Raw genomic sequence first — 15,439 nt, 5'->3', positions numbered from 1 at the left:
TCTGTATTTTACAAACATTTAATTCATGGTGATTTCATGTCATTTACTTTGCAGGGAATGCTAGACAGCATTGGCTGCTCACTTTTTGACTAAACCAGTCTAACTGAAAGTCAAGTATGATATAGGAAGGAGGGGAAAGGGCTATGTCCCTTTTTAGGACATATACAGCAGGCTATTCAGAAAGAGTGCACCATAATGACCTCATGAGTTAGAACATTAATATTTGCAATACAGTTAGGTATTTGCTGGTGGAGAATGTCCCAGCATATATAAAAAAGGAGGATTGAACTACTAACAGAGCAAGATGTTAGCAGATGTGGAAGTGGGGTCAAGCTATGAATCCCAGCTGGTAGATGGTGTAAAAGGGGAGGACATTATTTACCTCATGGGAGTCTCTGTAATACTAGAATAAATTCTGAATTCTGAATCCCTGCAAGTAACTTAAAAAGGGGCAGTCCAATACTTGCACCAAATCCTTCTTTTGTTATTCATTTCAGTATTTAACCCCTTCCACCAAAAGGACATACTCTACATCCTCTGGTTGATGCAGGTATACCGGGGCCATGGCTGCAGTATTGTGTTTTATACCTTCCCACTGTCTTTCCGGGCTTTCCCACCCCACTGGGTAGCTGGGAATGGTTCGGCCGGCTTACCATAGAGATGATTGAGGACCGGAACATCTCTATATTCTATGAAACCAGAAGCGACAAGTATTTTATCAATTCCGATTTCAGCTGAAGTAAACAAGTCTGTAAAAGCATTTGTTCAAACCGATGCTTTTAAGGGCCGAAGAAAGATCTGGGGTCTAATAGACAGCAGATATTTTAGTAAAGGTCACTGGGCACATGCTGTCACAAAGGATGTTATTCATACCTTGTGATAGTATTAAAGTTGATTTAAAAACAAATTATGAGACAGTGTAAAAAAAAAAAAAGAAAGAAAAGTTAAATAAAACACATAATAAAATAAACAGGTATCTATTAACTCGATGTAACATCATCTTTTATATTTAACAAACAATTTGGTATTATATTGTGTTTTTGTGCATTGAAATTTACTTAAAGCGGAGCTCCACCCAAAAGGATTGGCACCTTTGAGGGGCGAGGGTGGAGCGGGTACCCAAATTTGACAGGTACCAGCTACCACTTCCGGTCCGATCGCCCCGGCGAATCGCAAGCAGAAGGTGTCCTCCCTCCCTGTAGTCTTTTGGGACAAGTTACAGGTCCGAGAAAACTACAGGACCATTCATGAAGCGCAGCGCTACTCGCCCCTGCACAGTGGGTACCCAGCTGTGAAGCTGCAAGCTGTCACAGCCAGGTGCCCACACTGAAGATGCCGGCCTCCTGGAACACAGGACGGCCGATGAAACGGGCTGCAGGGGACACACTGCGACACAGAGGGACAGGTTTTTTAAAAGTCAGCAGCTACAGATAATGGATAATGTTCAGGGGTTCTAAGTAATTTTGTAGCAAAAACATTTAGATTTTTACATATACTGTCTGATGCTGAAGTGGTTAATTTGCTTTGCAGCTATTGCTTGACATTGAGTGGTGTTGAACTTCTTGTTAAACAGTATCTCCAAATCCTTATATGAATCTGTTCTCCTGAACTGAACCCAATTGCATAAAGAAAAAAGAAAAAATGAAAACCAAGTGTGTATCAAGCATCTGCCCAGCAATAGGCTATGTAGCTGTTTTGATACTTGTTGCTATGCAGCCAGTTTAGTAATTTGTTACAGTGTGATGAGTTTAGTTATGGGCTACTATGTGAAAAGTTTACTAGTTACTGAGACAAATTAAGGTGTTTATTATTATTTGACAAGTTTAGTTTGCCTTGATTTCTGATTTCAACTGAAATAAACATCGGCAATTGTTGATGCAAACCAGCTCTGATTGACTGTGCACCCTGCAATCACAGACATGGTGAATACTGCAGATGGCACTTGAAATTACTGCACGTGCTGCAATCAAAAGGTATACGGCTATGAGAAAAGACACTGATAAACCGAGTGCCAACTGATTACTCACATTGAATATTTGCTCTCCGTTACACAGCAAGCCAATCCTTAAATTATGCCTAATTTATGTCTGGTTTTGTTTCTATCATACCCTGATCTGTAAACTCTAAAAATATTACAAAGGTTTACTGAAGATTACAGGTATATTGTGCCAACCAGCAAAACAATTGTCACCTCTTTTCTAAAAATATGATTGTCTCTGCATACATCTTTATTCTAGTCTCCTGGTTTTTATCTTCCTGCGAATTATACTGTATGTTAATAGAAAATCTATTAGAAACTATCATGGAATTTAATAAAGCACTTTGGACACTCTTCTGGCAGTATGGTCTCTTAATATAGCCTGGACCAGATTAAAAAATCTGGTATCCTTACTGAAATGTGTAAAAGATTCAGGTAGTTCTTAATAGTGCCAATTTTACAAAATTACACTCCTCTAAATTACATTAAATTCCAAATAGATGATTACTCTGAAAGTAAATAAGATTCATGTTCAACAAGTATATCCACTTGCTAACCAGTCACATACAGTGCTCAGCATAAATGAGTACACCCCAACAGATTTGTCAGAAAACCTGTACTTTCTTTTCAGAAACAACATTTTCTGTGGGACACTATACTACAAAATACTCCCACAAATGCAGGCCATTGATTGTAAACAAGACTTGCTCATTTGCACACACAAAAAAGTATTTTCCTAACAAATTCATTCTAGACCATGTTGCAAAAATGAACACATCCCCATGAAAGCTAAATTTTAGACAACAAAATCCTAATGAACAAGAATTCAACAACAGGTGAGTCATCATGATGGCCTTTTACCACGTGATCAGCTGTGTCCAATGACACAGCAGATAACTGGTAAATATAGTTTCCGGATATCCGCTGCACTTTCCTCACGCTGTCACAGCGTGAGGAAAGTACTGCAGAGAACCGGCAATTGTCAGCAAAGGGATCGGCACTGATCATCAGGGCACTGATGATAAGTGCCCTGATTATCAGTGCCCAGCAGTGCCACCCACCTGTGACACCCACCTGTGCCCATCAGTTCCACCCACCTGTGCCCAGCAATGCCCCCATCAGTGCTAACCACCTGTGCCCAGCAGTGCCCTCCATCAGTGCCACCCACCTGTGCCCAGCAGTGCCATCCATCAGTGCTTTCCATCAGTGCCACCTATCAGTGTAGTATCATCAGTGCCAGCTCATCAGTGCCTCCTAACAGTGCCCATCAGTGCTGCCTATCTATGCCACCTCATCAGTGCCCATCAGTGCTGCCTATCAGGGCAGCCTCATCAACACAGATCAATGAAGGAGAAAAATTACCTGTTTGCAAAATTTTATAATAGAAACAAAGAAAAACTTTTTTTTTTGCACTTTTTTGTTTATAGTGCAAAAAATAAAACACCCAGTGGTGAATAAATACCACCAAAAGAAGGCTCTATTTATGTGAAAAAAGTTATAAAAATTTCATATGGGTACAGTGTTGCATGACCGCACAATTGTCATTCAAAATGCAACACCGCTGAAAGCTGAAAATTGGCCTGGGCAGGAAGGGGATAGAAGTGCCCACTAGGCAAGTGGTTAAAGACGACATCAGTGCCACGAATGGACTTTAGTTGTGGCTGGCAGTGGCAGGGTGACAGTTGCAGTGAGTGGAGAATGATGGATCCACACTCTGACAGATCCCTGGCTAGAATTCCCCAGGCAATGGGAGTAGATAAAACACTGTGACAGCAAGCAACACACACGACCTGAACTGAGCAATCCCACACAGATCTGGCAAAGCACACCACCATTGACACTGCCAAAGATCAGCAGGCACCTTAAGAGCAAGATGTGGAATCGTGATGATGTCATCACTCACTGTCACATTGCACATGTGATGGATGGCCAGCTGACCGGGTCAAACTCAGACATCAGAGTCAGGCACTACCTTCCTCCACAGCCTCCGCTCCACTTGTGCACGCCTCCACTGATTAGCAGCCACCAGCCGGCTTGCAGTAAGTGACTGAGTCTGAGAGGAACACTGATAGAAGCGGCAGCTCAGCTGCTACACTGGCCCCAGACACCCGGCATTTTCCTCTGTTCCTTTCTCCCTTCTGCCACCCCTCCCCTCAACTGAAGGATCATTCATGACGTGGCGGCGTCCCACACAGAAATAGTGCCAGTCTGTGCTGCGCCCAGAGGTAGCAGTGAGCCCTAGGTGGCTGCCTAGTTTGCCTAGTGGAAACACCAGCCCTGGATGTAGTAGTTTTTGTTGTGGGGTGTATTCATTTTTGCATCAAATAATATGAGTAAAACTGAAGATTTTGTAATCTAAGTTATATGATTAACCTTACTTTCATGTAATGAGCTAAACCAGGGGTGGGCAAACTTTTTGACTTGAGGGCCGCAATGGGTTCATATATTGGACCCGGGGGCCGGACCAAGAGTAGATGAATGATGTGTATGTGTCATCCATAGTAAGTATAGTAATATTCCCCCATAGTAAGCATAGTAATTAATCCGCCATATAGTAATTCATCCCCCATAGTAATTCATCCCCATATAGTAATTCATTCCCCATAGTAATTCATCCCCCATAGTAATTCATCCCCCATATAGTAATTCATCCCCCATATAGTAATTCACCCCCCATAGTAATTCATCCCCCATAGTAATTCATCCCCCATATTAAGTCCCCAAGTACCCCCTGTGTCAATTCACTTACTTTTGCTCCGCGCGTTCCTCTCGCCATGTTCCCGCGCCGTTCCAGTCTTCAAGGCGGACTGTGAGAGGAGCCTAGCTCCCCTCATGTTCGTCACGCTGCCCCGCCTACACACATCCTGACAGCCATCCTGACAGCATCACGCTCCGTGGGCCGGATTAAAAGGTCCGCCGGGCCATATACGGCCCGCGGGCCGTAGTTTGCCCATTGCTGAGCTAAACAAAAGTCCTATAACACTCAGTTTTGTCAAAATTTTGGAAATTGTTCTTGTGTTCACTGAGATATTGATTAAAATATTACTTTTCAAAAGGGGTGTACTCATTTATGCTGAGCACTGTACCTGGTATGTCACCAGTCTTAAAGTGGTTGTACAGGGATGATGCCTGCAGCTGCCGGATTCACCCCAGTACAGTTTTTTTAGAGCCAGCTCTCTTGTAATAGCAATTGGAGGGATTAACTTTAATAAGCATCGTGGGGGTGCCCACCTTCCCACTACCTTTCGCAGCATGCTCGGTGCTTTCCCATGCCATTGGTAACCTGAGTGACCAGCTGGCATGTCTGCTGGTTGGTTGGACAGCCGAGCAGAGCCGGAATGGCAAAAAGTGCAGCAATCTGACCCAAGTTACACCTAATGCCATCTTTATGTACCAGTACTGATAGAGCAGGAGTGACTTCTATACGTTAACATAGCTCATGGTAACGCACAATGCAAACTCTTAAAAGAATAAGAACAGGAATTTGGTTCCTTGTTTGTAGTGCATCCTACGTAATCTACAAGTGGACTTGCCAAGCAACATATACTGCACGCCAGAAAGATCAACACAGTCCACTTGATCAGAGGTCCATACGAACACTTGCACATGTGCAAAGTTCTGCTCACCAAAATGTGCACGAGCTTACAGAATTGTGCATGTTCACACTTTTGTGTGGACACATTAAAGTGCACATCTCACAGCGTGTACAAGGGTGTGTGTGTGTGCACATTCATTGCAAATAATGGCTTCAAGCAGGCTATTTAAGGCAAGACTCTAGAGTTGAGAGATCTTCAGCTGTACTCCGTGACTTGCAATTCTGCAACTGATCTTAATCTCTGTAACCAACCCAAACCAACCCAAATTGTTCCATGACCCCTTTGATTCTCCTCTGTCTGCTGACCTGCTTCTATATTGACTTCAGTTTGTTATCTGGCTTTGATTTCTGCCTGAGACTTTCATATCTTGCTTCCAGTAAGCTTTTGATCTGGCTTGTACCTGATTCCAACTCTGATTGTTGTATTGGTATTATCTTGCTGTTGCTAACCCTGGATTTTTCCTTTACTCTTCTTGTTGGTAACTCATATCTCCCGTCACCTCTAGCCACATGATAGTTCTCTAGAGTTTTAAGGGCATCAGTGGCCTCACTATCTACTACCACTGGTGCCACGCCTTCATCCCAACACTCTCTCCCACTACTTTTGCTTGGTCTAGAGCACTATTAGAAACAGCCCCCATGAACTCCCCATAAAGATACGCGACAATATATTTTGCAAAGTGGTTGTTGTATTGCTCTTCATTGTATAAAAAAAAAACTGTAATATATACTTGAATTTGAAGAGTTACATTAGATCCATACATTGTGATGAACATATAATTATTCCCCATAGAAGCCAAAATTAAAAAAAAAATGTAATTTTTTTTTAATTGTATCTTTTATTGAATTTTTTCCCAAAACAAGAGTAGTAAATAGAAACTTCACCAAAACATACAGTTCATTTAAATCAACTTTTCTCCCCTCCCATTACTCCAATCCATATCCGAGTTCCTAGCATCTATCTTTTCTCGTGATTTTCTATTTATATCTGTATCCCTTCCATCCGATCTCCTTCTTTCTATTGGGTACTCCATTAGTGTTCCTTCTTATGCTCTTCCCTCTATATTCCAACCAGTTCCAAATTGGTTGGAATATAGTTTTAAAACTTAACCAGCTACCCCACGTTTTCCTAAAATTTTCTATTCTACCCTTTTCAATATGATACAGCTCCTCCATCATGTAGATATTCTCCACTCTATTAACCCAATCATTTAATTTTGGTGGATATGGGGCCAGCCAAAATTTGGAAATCAAGCCCTTAGCTATGCTGATTAAATGATATAGTAGCTTCAAATTTATAAAATAAACATACCCACGATTCTCTCTGTACAATAATCCCACATAATAACCTTCAAGCATGCATTCTTATCTTTAATCCATTTCCCTGAAATATTATCCTTCCCTGGGGGGGGGGGGAATTATTCCATCCCCGTCAAGGGAATCATGACTGAATTATATTCCCAACGCTTTTGCTTGTAAATCCTATCCCAAACACGTAAAACCTTTTTTGTCAGTGGACTAATATTCACATCTGATGTACGAAATTTATGTGGTACCCAAACCACCTTCCCTAACTGTGCCTTGCTCAAAGTCCCTTCCATATTCACCCAACCTTTCTCTTGTGAGTTAAATATCCAATCTAATTTCTTAACGTTAGGCAAACCCAAACCCCCACTCCCCTTAGCCCTACACAATACCTCATACTTAATTCTTGGTTTCTTGTTTGCCCAGATGAACTTAAGTATCATCTTCTTTATTATCCTGAAAAAAGTTCCTGGAAGGTGAATTGGGAGCATGTGAAACTTATACAGGATTTTTGGTACTATCGCCATCTTTACCAGGATTTATACGGTCTATCCAAGAAGCTCCACCTTTTGACAATCTCCTTAGCTCATCTTTTATTTAATTTAGTAATTAAATGTAATTTGCCTGGTACAGGGTTTTCATTGAAAGAGTTAGTTTTCTCCCCAGAAAGCTTATTTCCTTTTCCCTCCAAGTAAAGGGAACATTTTTTTGTAGACTCATCTTGTCGGCCTTTGGTATATTGATGTTTAACATCTCTGACATTACGGGGTTTATTTTCAAATTTGATAACTCACCGTACTGTTTTAAGTCTCATTAAATTAGGCCACTTTATCTTCCACTTCGCCTATCTTTATTCCTAAAATGTCTACACACTTTCTTACCTTCGCCAAGACTGGCTCCAGGGATAAAACAAACAATGAAGAAGAGAGTGAACATCCTTGTCTAGTTCTGTTAAACATTTAAAAAAACTGAGAGAGGGATCCATTAACCTTAACCACTGCTGACGGAGCGCTATACAGCCATTTTATCCACCTTAACATTTAGGTCCTATTCCTAAGACCTCTAACGTATCAATCATAAAGCCCCAGTTAACCCTGTCAAAAGCCTTTTCAGCATCAATTGACAGGAATAATGTTGGCAGTTTCTTTCTTTTTTCCCTTTGTAGGAGGAGACATTATCTCAAGCCATTGTCCCTCCCTTCTCTTCCAGGAATGAATCCTACCTGATCCAGGTGTATCCACTCCGGCATCAACTCCTTCAATCTAGTTGCCAATACCTTGGCATACATTTTGGTGTCTATGTTTAGTAAAGATATAGACCTGTAACTGGCACACTGTGTGCTATCTTTCCCTTCTTTAAGTATGATCATTATACAGTCATGGCCGAAATTGTTGGCACCCTTGATATTTCTCCAGGAAATCATGTATTTCTCACGAAACGTATTGCATTAACACATGTTTTGCTATACACATGTTTATTCCCTTTGTGTGTATTGGGACAAAACAAAAAAAGGGAGGAAAGAAAGCAAATTCGACATAATGTCACACAAACCTCCAAAAATGGGCTGGACAAAAGTATTGGCACCCTTTCACAACTGCGGATAAATAAGAATGTTACAAGCATGTGATGCTCCTGTAAACTCACCTGGGGCAAGTAACAGGTGTGGGCAATATAGAAATCACACCTGAAAGCAGATAAAAAGGAGAGACGTTCACTTAACCTTTGCATTGTGTGTCTGTCTGTGCCACACTAAGCATGGACAACAGAAAGAGGAGACGAGAACTGTCTGAGGACCTGAGAACCAAAATTGTGGCAAAATATCAACAATCTCAAGGTTACAAGTCCATCTCCAGAGAACTAGATTTGCCTTTGTCCACAGTGCGCAACATTATCAAGAAGTTTGCAACCCATGGCACTGTAGCTAATCTCCCTGGTCGTGGACGGATGAGGAAAATTGATGAAAGATTGCAACGCAGAATAGTCCGGATGGTGGATAAGCAGCCCCAAACATGTTCCAAAGACATTCAAGCTGTCCTGCAGGCTCAGGGAGCATCAGTGTCAGCGCGAACTATCCGTCGACATTTAAATGAAATGAAACGCTATGGCAGGAGACCCAGGAGGACCCCACTGCTGACACAGAGACATAAAAAAGCAAGACTACAGTTTGCCAAAATGTACTTGAGTAAGCCAAAAGCCTTCTGGGAAAACGTCTTGTGGACAGATGAGACCAAGATAGAGCTTTTCGGTAAAGCACATCATTCTACTGTTTACCGAAAACGGAATGAGGCCTACAAAGAACAAAACACAGTACCTACGGTAAAATATGGTGGAGGTTCAATGATGTTTTGGGGTTGTTTTGCTGCCTCTGGCACTGGGTGCCTTGACTGTGTGCAAGGCATCATGAAATCTGAGGATTACCAAAGGATTTTGGGTCGCACTGTAGGGCCCAGTGTCAGAAAGCTGGGTTTGCGTCCAAGATCCTGGGTCTTCCAGCAGGACAATGACCCCAAACATACGTCAAAAAGCACTCAGAAATGGATGGCAAAGAAGCGCTGGAGAGTTCTGAAGTGGCCAGCAATGAGCCCAGATCTAAATCCCATTGAACACCTGTGGAGAGATCTTAAAATTGCTGTTGGGAAAAGGTGTCCTTCCAATAAGAGAGACCTGGAGCTGTTTGCAAAGGAAGAGTGGTCCAAAATTCCGGGTGAGAGGTGTCAGAAGCTTATTGATGGTTATAGGAAGCGACTGATTTCAGTTATGTTTTCCAAAGGGTGTGCAACCAAATATTAAGTTAAGGGTGCCAATACTTTTGTCCAGCCCATTTTTGGGGTTTTGTGTGACATTATGTCATATTTGCTTTTCTGCCTCTGTTTTATATTTGTTCCAATACATACAAAGGGAATAAACATGTGTATAGCAAAACATGTGTTAATGCAATACCTTTTTTGTGTGAAATACTTGATTTTCAGGAAAAATATCAAGGGTGCCAACAATTTCGGCCATGACTGTATGAGCCTGCAATGACTCCTCTCTCATTTCAAGCTCCTTCCCTATTGTATTCATATAACCACAAATTATAGGGACTAAAAGATCTCTAAATTTTTTATGACAGTCCACCATATATCCGTCTGGACCAGGACTCTTTCCTATAGCTATATTTTTTAAGGCCAATGTAATTTCCTCTGGGGTAATAGGACTTTCTAGGACCTCTTATTTTTCTTTAGCTAGACTTGGCAACTCCACTTCATTTAAATATTTCTGCCTAATTTTCTTCTTTTCCTCTTCCAATTCCTTTTGTTCTCTAGGGATCACATCGTACAAGTGGCTATAATATTTTTGGAACCTATTGGCGATATCAGTGGTGGCATACACCATTTCTCCTTTATCATCTCTAATTTTTTCATTAAAGTTTTTAGATTTCTTTTTCTTTAACGTCCTCATCGAGTATTTTCCAGGTCTATTCTCCTGCTGATTTCTTTCTTTTGAAACCCTGTTGAATATCCTTCTCGTCTCCTGTTCCATAAGATCTTTTAATTCTTCTCTTTTAATGTTTATCTTCTGATACACTTCTGTACCTGTCTTCTTTTTATGTGACTGTTCTAACATACAGAGCTCCTCTAGCACCATCTTTATTTTTTTCCCTCTTTCTTTATTTTTTTCCGTTCCCATCGAAATCAGTATTCCTCGAATATATACTTTATGTACCTCCCAGACTGTAGCCACGGACACCTCCTTATTCTCATTGAGCTCAAAAAATTGCTCAATTTCCTACCTCTGCCATTTTTCTAGTTCAGGGTCCTGTATAAGCGTCTCATTTAGTTTCCACATAGTTATCCTATCCTTATCCCCTCCTACCCGTAGTCTCATTGTGACAGGAGCATGATCAGAAATAGACATAACCTCTATGTTGGCGCTAACCAACGACTCCAATTGTCTATGTTCGATCATTATATAATCCAGTCTTGAATATGATCCATGTACCAGAGTGAAGAAGGCGTAATCCCTTTCTCTTGGGTGTTTAACTCTCCAAGCATCAGACAGTTTACATTGATGTAATAATCTCTTCAATAATTTTGATTTTCCTCCCTCCTCTCTCCTCGTACAGGATGACACATCCATCTGGGGATCCATGCACAGGTTTAAATCTCCAGCCACTACTAGACTGCCCTTTTTAAATTCAGAAAATCTTTTCAACACTCTCTCCAAGAATGTTACTGGGTTTTTATTCGGGCAATTGATATTTATTAGTGTAAATTCAGATCCTTGTAATTTTCCCCTCAAAAATAAAAATCGGCTCTTTGGGTCCTCCATTCTTTCCTCCAGGATAAAGCTCACATTTTGTGACAACCCAATTGCTACCCCTTTAGCCCTTTTAACTGGAGAGTCTGCGTAGTACCACGTTACGTAGTGCTTGGAGTATAACTTCACATTTGTATCATGGGTTATATGTGTCTCTTGAAGAAACACTATATCTATGGAATGTTGGTAAATTTCCCTAAGTATCTTATGTCTTTTTGTAGGGGAGTTTAACCCTTTCACGTTACAAGTTATAAACGTAATGACACTCATTTCAACTATTGTTTCCCTTTTCTACCAGAGTTCCCATCACAAGAAAGCAGATATAGACTTTCTCCCTTCTCCCCTTCCAACAATTCCCCATTTTCTTCCCACCTCCCCTCTGTTTATCCCCCCACCCACTCCCCCCCCCCACTAATTCGAGCAATAGGATCAACATTATTGTTCCACTAGGCCTGGCAGTGTCAAGGAGGTGAAGAAAAGAAAGGGATCTCCAGTCACAAAGGACTCAGGTCATGAAGGGTTTATAATTAGAGCTTCTTATTAGAACATATTTTTTTAGTGTGTGCTGCAGCATACAATGTGCAAATTTGCTTAAAGAACATTTGTCATAGCAATTATAAATTGTGCATATTTTTAGGACAGAACTACCTGTACTTCATTTAATTGTCAACACTTTTAAGGTATGTTCTCATAAACAGCATGTCCGTAGCAGAACTTGTGATACATGTGTCAAATGATGAGCCCTAGAGAATTACAGCTATCCCAGCAGAGGGACAAATAATGTCAGCTACACATCAACTTCTATATGTATATGGTATATCACCAAGTACTATCCTGTGGATTCAGGCTTAATGATCAGCTTCCAGTACTGCCAGAAATGCAGCACAAAGATGTCTAAGTAAATCTAGGAGGATTTCAACAGCAGAGCAGGGAGGTCATTGAGAAGCACGGTTTTAGAGCTGTGGTTTTAAGGTACCTGCAGGCAGGGTTATGAAAGGGCAAAATAATATTGTCATCCAAACTTTCTGATGATATGTCACTGTGGCCCAATAATGACATCTATATACTGCAGCTTAATGGCATCTTTTGTGAATTTTATTTGAAAAAAAAATAAGCTGCTGGAATTTGAAGCTGCAACAATATCATTGGAAAATGTTAGTTAGCAGATTAGCATGATCAGATCTGGAAAATCTGTTTGAAGTGTTTCATTAGCTTTATTTGTGTTGTTGTATGTGTAGGGATCTGCTCCCTCTGCTTATGCTGCTAATATCACAGTGGTATGTATAATTATGTATTAGCACTTCCTGTCTGGGGGGATGGCTTAAAAACCCCAGAAGGAGGAAGTGGAGAGAGAGAGAAGCGGACACTACATGTCCACATACAGGAGCTGCATTACCACAATACTGTATTTTATCAAGATCAGAAGCTGACACTATATGGTAATTGTTCATGTGTTCTGGCTGTTAACTGTAGATGCTCATAGGATTCATCTGAATCCTAGTGACAGCCAAGTATCTGACCTATTGTTATTATCTCACATTCACAGTGCCAGATAGCTACAGTAAGTCTGTGAAAATGTATGTAGTGACCACCTTCCAGTATATTCGTAGGTGAATCTGTTTATTGCAATTTAGTTTATTTTAGCTATATGCAGTGCCTGGTATTTCTAGTTTAACTTGTTCCTTCTGGTTTTGGATTCTATAGCTAGTTTTAGATTATAGGCTCGATATCCAGCATAGGCTACAGCCAAGATAGACATCTGATGGCCACTTCTGGTAGTTCGAGATCTGGCTGCATGTCAGATTACAAACTGTTAGGGAGGAACTAACTTGCAGAGTAGAAAGGATGACTAAGTTCCAATGTCACATCAAAGTTTTGTTGTGTAGGAAGCGGAGCTCTAGGCTGGTTGGACAGTAGTTGAAGCATCTCCCCACTGATCTTGTCTTCAGGTCTCCAGCACAGAGATGAACCCTGCATTGTGATCATCCTCAAGGGCCCTGCAACCAAACTTTGCTGCAACATTCATCTGGAGGTGTTTTATTAAAAACAAAATTTTCCTAGGTTTTTTGCACAATTCTACCACGACTCTTGTTGGCCCCTGTGCTGATAATACCTTTTTGCACACTAGATATATGTACTATTAATAATCTTTTCTTGTACGAAGTTCATATTCGTTCCATCTTGCTGTTCATCTGGTTAATATTTTTTGCTGGTTGCAGTAGTTTCTCTACTCCCAATTACTTTGATTAGATTACTGGTTAACTTCCCAAGAATAGAATCTCCCCCATTCACAGAGTGGATGCACTGCTAACTTTATCAAACCCAATCTTCCACTTAGCAAAGGTTCTGGTTCTCCTATTTACTTAATGCTTTAGTGTGTTATCCTGTTTGGGGAGGGACATTTGTCATAACACGCCTCCCCCCCTCACCAAAAAAGAGGGCTACAGATGTAAATGCCAAGAAAACAGAAAAGAGACAGATTACAGAAAGCTGGGTATAAATCAGGACAAAGGAACGACAGAACCTGAAGATTAAATAAATATTAGACTGGCATTAGGAATGTAATGGATGACCTCAGCTCAAATGAACAATTACTAACTTGAATCAGGGCTTATTGACAATAAACAATCTATCTAAGGCACCGGATTTATACCCAACTATTTCTTGATATGAAAGACAGAACTACTATTGCAAGTAAAAACCCAAACTAGAAAAACTGGTCTAGGTGACAGAGGGAGGAAATACAGTCACCAAAGAAACCAACTAACATATTTTCAATTGAATGCTGAACAAAAAAAAAAAAAATCGATATCACTGCAATTGAAGACCATACGTCTTCATGATTTTTACTAATAATTTAAATTAAATCATTTCAAACCATTCACAGATGCAATTTTGTATTTTGCGAAGTTTGATCAACCCTATAAACTTTTTAGATGCTGCAATTTCCAATTCCATTATTTTAGTTTAGTGATCACCAAGGACAAGCATATTGAATATTGCTAGAAAGCTATAAAATATTTCAAAAGAATGTTCTTTATATGTAATAAATAAAAAATAAATTAGCAAATTTAAAATTATGTATGAAATAAAATAATAAATGAGCTCTACCCTAGAGCTTTAAAGAAATGAAATAATCCTGTACCTACTCTACCCTGTACCTACACAACAGGAGCTCTCTGGAGCTAGTAACCTTTGCCATTTCTCTTACTATGCTTGTACCTGTGGAGGTTGTCTTCTAATGTCACATCTCTTTAGCTATCTCTAGATAGTAGCTTTGAAAACTTAGATTTGAAATTAGACTTATAAAAGTGAAGTCAGTTCTTATGAATAAAATGGTGCTGCCAGTAGTGAACTGGGTTGCCAAACTCCTGAAGTGAAATTTACTGACAACACAAAAATTTACTGACAGAAACTTTTTTTTACTGACATGACAGAAAAAGTTACTGAGCCAAGTTTTTGCAGTATAACAAAAGCCAAAAAATATTTCTCATTTTACTATAACCCAGCACAGAGTTCTCCTTTACATCAGAGTCTGCAGGGTACCCTCTACAGTGCAAGGGGAAACTCTGCGAACCCTGATGTAAAAGGAGAACATTGAGGACTCTGTTGAAGGGGAGATTCAGCAGACTTTGTGATATAAAGGGAAGCTCTGAAGGCTCTTGTGACCAGAGATCCCCTTTCATCAAAGTTTCCCTTTACACCTGTCAATAGAGTTCCCACTTACATCAGACTCCACAGAGTTCTCCCTTACATCAGTCCACAGAGTTCCCCTTTACATCAGAGTCAGAAGGGTTCCCTATCTGGCATCAACCATCAGCACACCCTCTTATTACAACCATATCTTGCAGTTTACCAATGTCCCCACTATCTGTCCATGTAGACATGAACTCAGATTCCCAATGTGAACACGTGGAGCAGAACCACCCTCAGCAACAACACATCAGCACAAAGAAGGAATGAATGAACACACAGGATGACAATGATGGTCTTATTATGTTAATGACAAACTCTCACCTGGCTAACAGCTAAAAACACCACATTGCTGTTGCAGCCACTGAACACTCTAGGCACAGTCGGTCACAGGTGCATGGTGACAGATGACCCCCTCCACAGAAACCAGACCTATATACTCCTCCATCCCCTACTACAAGTTGGTAAAGCGTTCACATCTGCTCTGAGTGCCTTGGGAGGTGTAGTCTCTGTGGAGCCCAGGCATGGCAGTGTGTGCAATGTGGAGAACTACAATTCTTGCTATACAT

General features: G+C 40.6%; 1 protein-coding gene across 1 annotated transcript in view; it reads right to left on the bottom strand.

Moving 5' to 3' along the window:
* Nucleotides 1–15,439, bottom strand: part of RPH3A (rabphilin 3A) — a 395,508-nt gene that overhangs the window by 20,923 nt on the left and 359,146 nt on the right. The window lies entirely within an intron of this gene.

The sequence above is a fragment of the Staurois parvus genome, unplaced genomic scaffold (assembly GCF_062004578.1).
Source record: "Staurois parvus isolate SC_StPar_1 unplaced genomic scaffold, SC_StPar_1.0 ptg000014l, whole genome shotgun sequence".
NCBI classification, from domain to species: Eukaryota; Metazoa; Chordata; class Amphibia; order Anura; family Ranidae; genus Staurois; species Staurois parvus.
The sequence above is the reverse complement of the archived record's forward strand: the minus strand, read 5'-3'. Positions and strand labels throughout refer to the sequence as shown.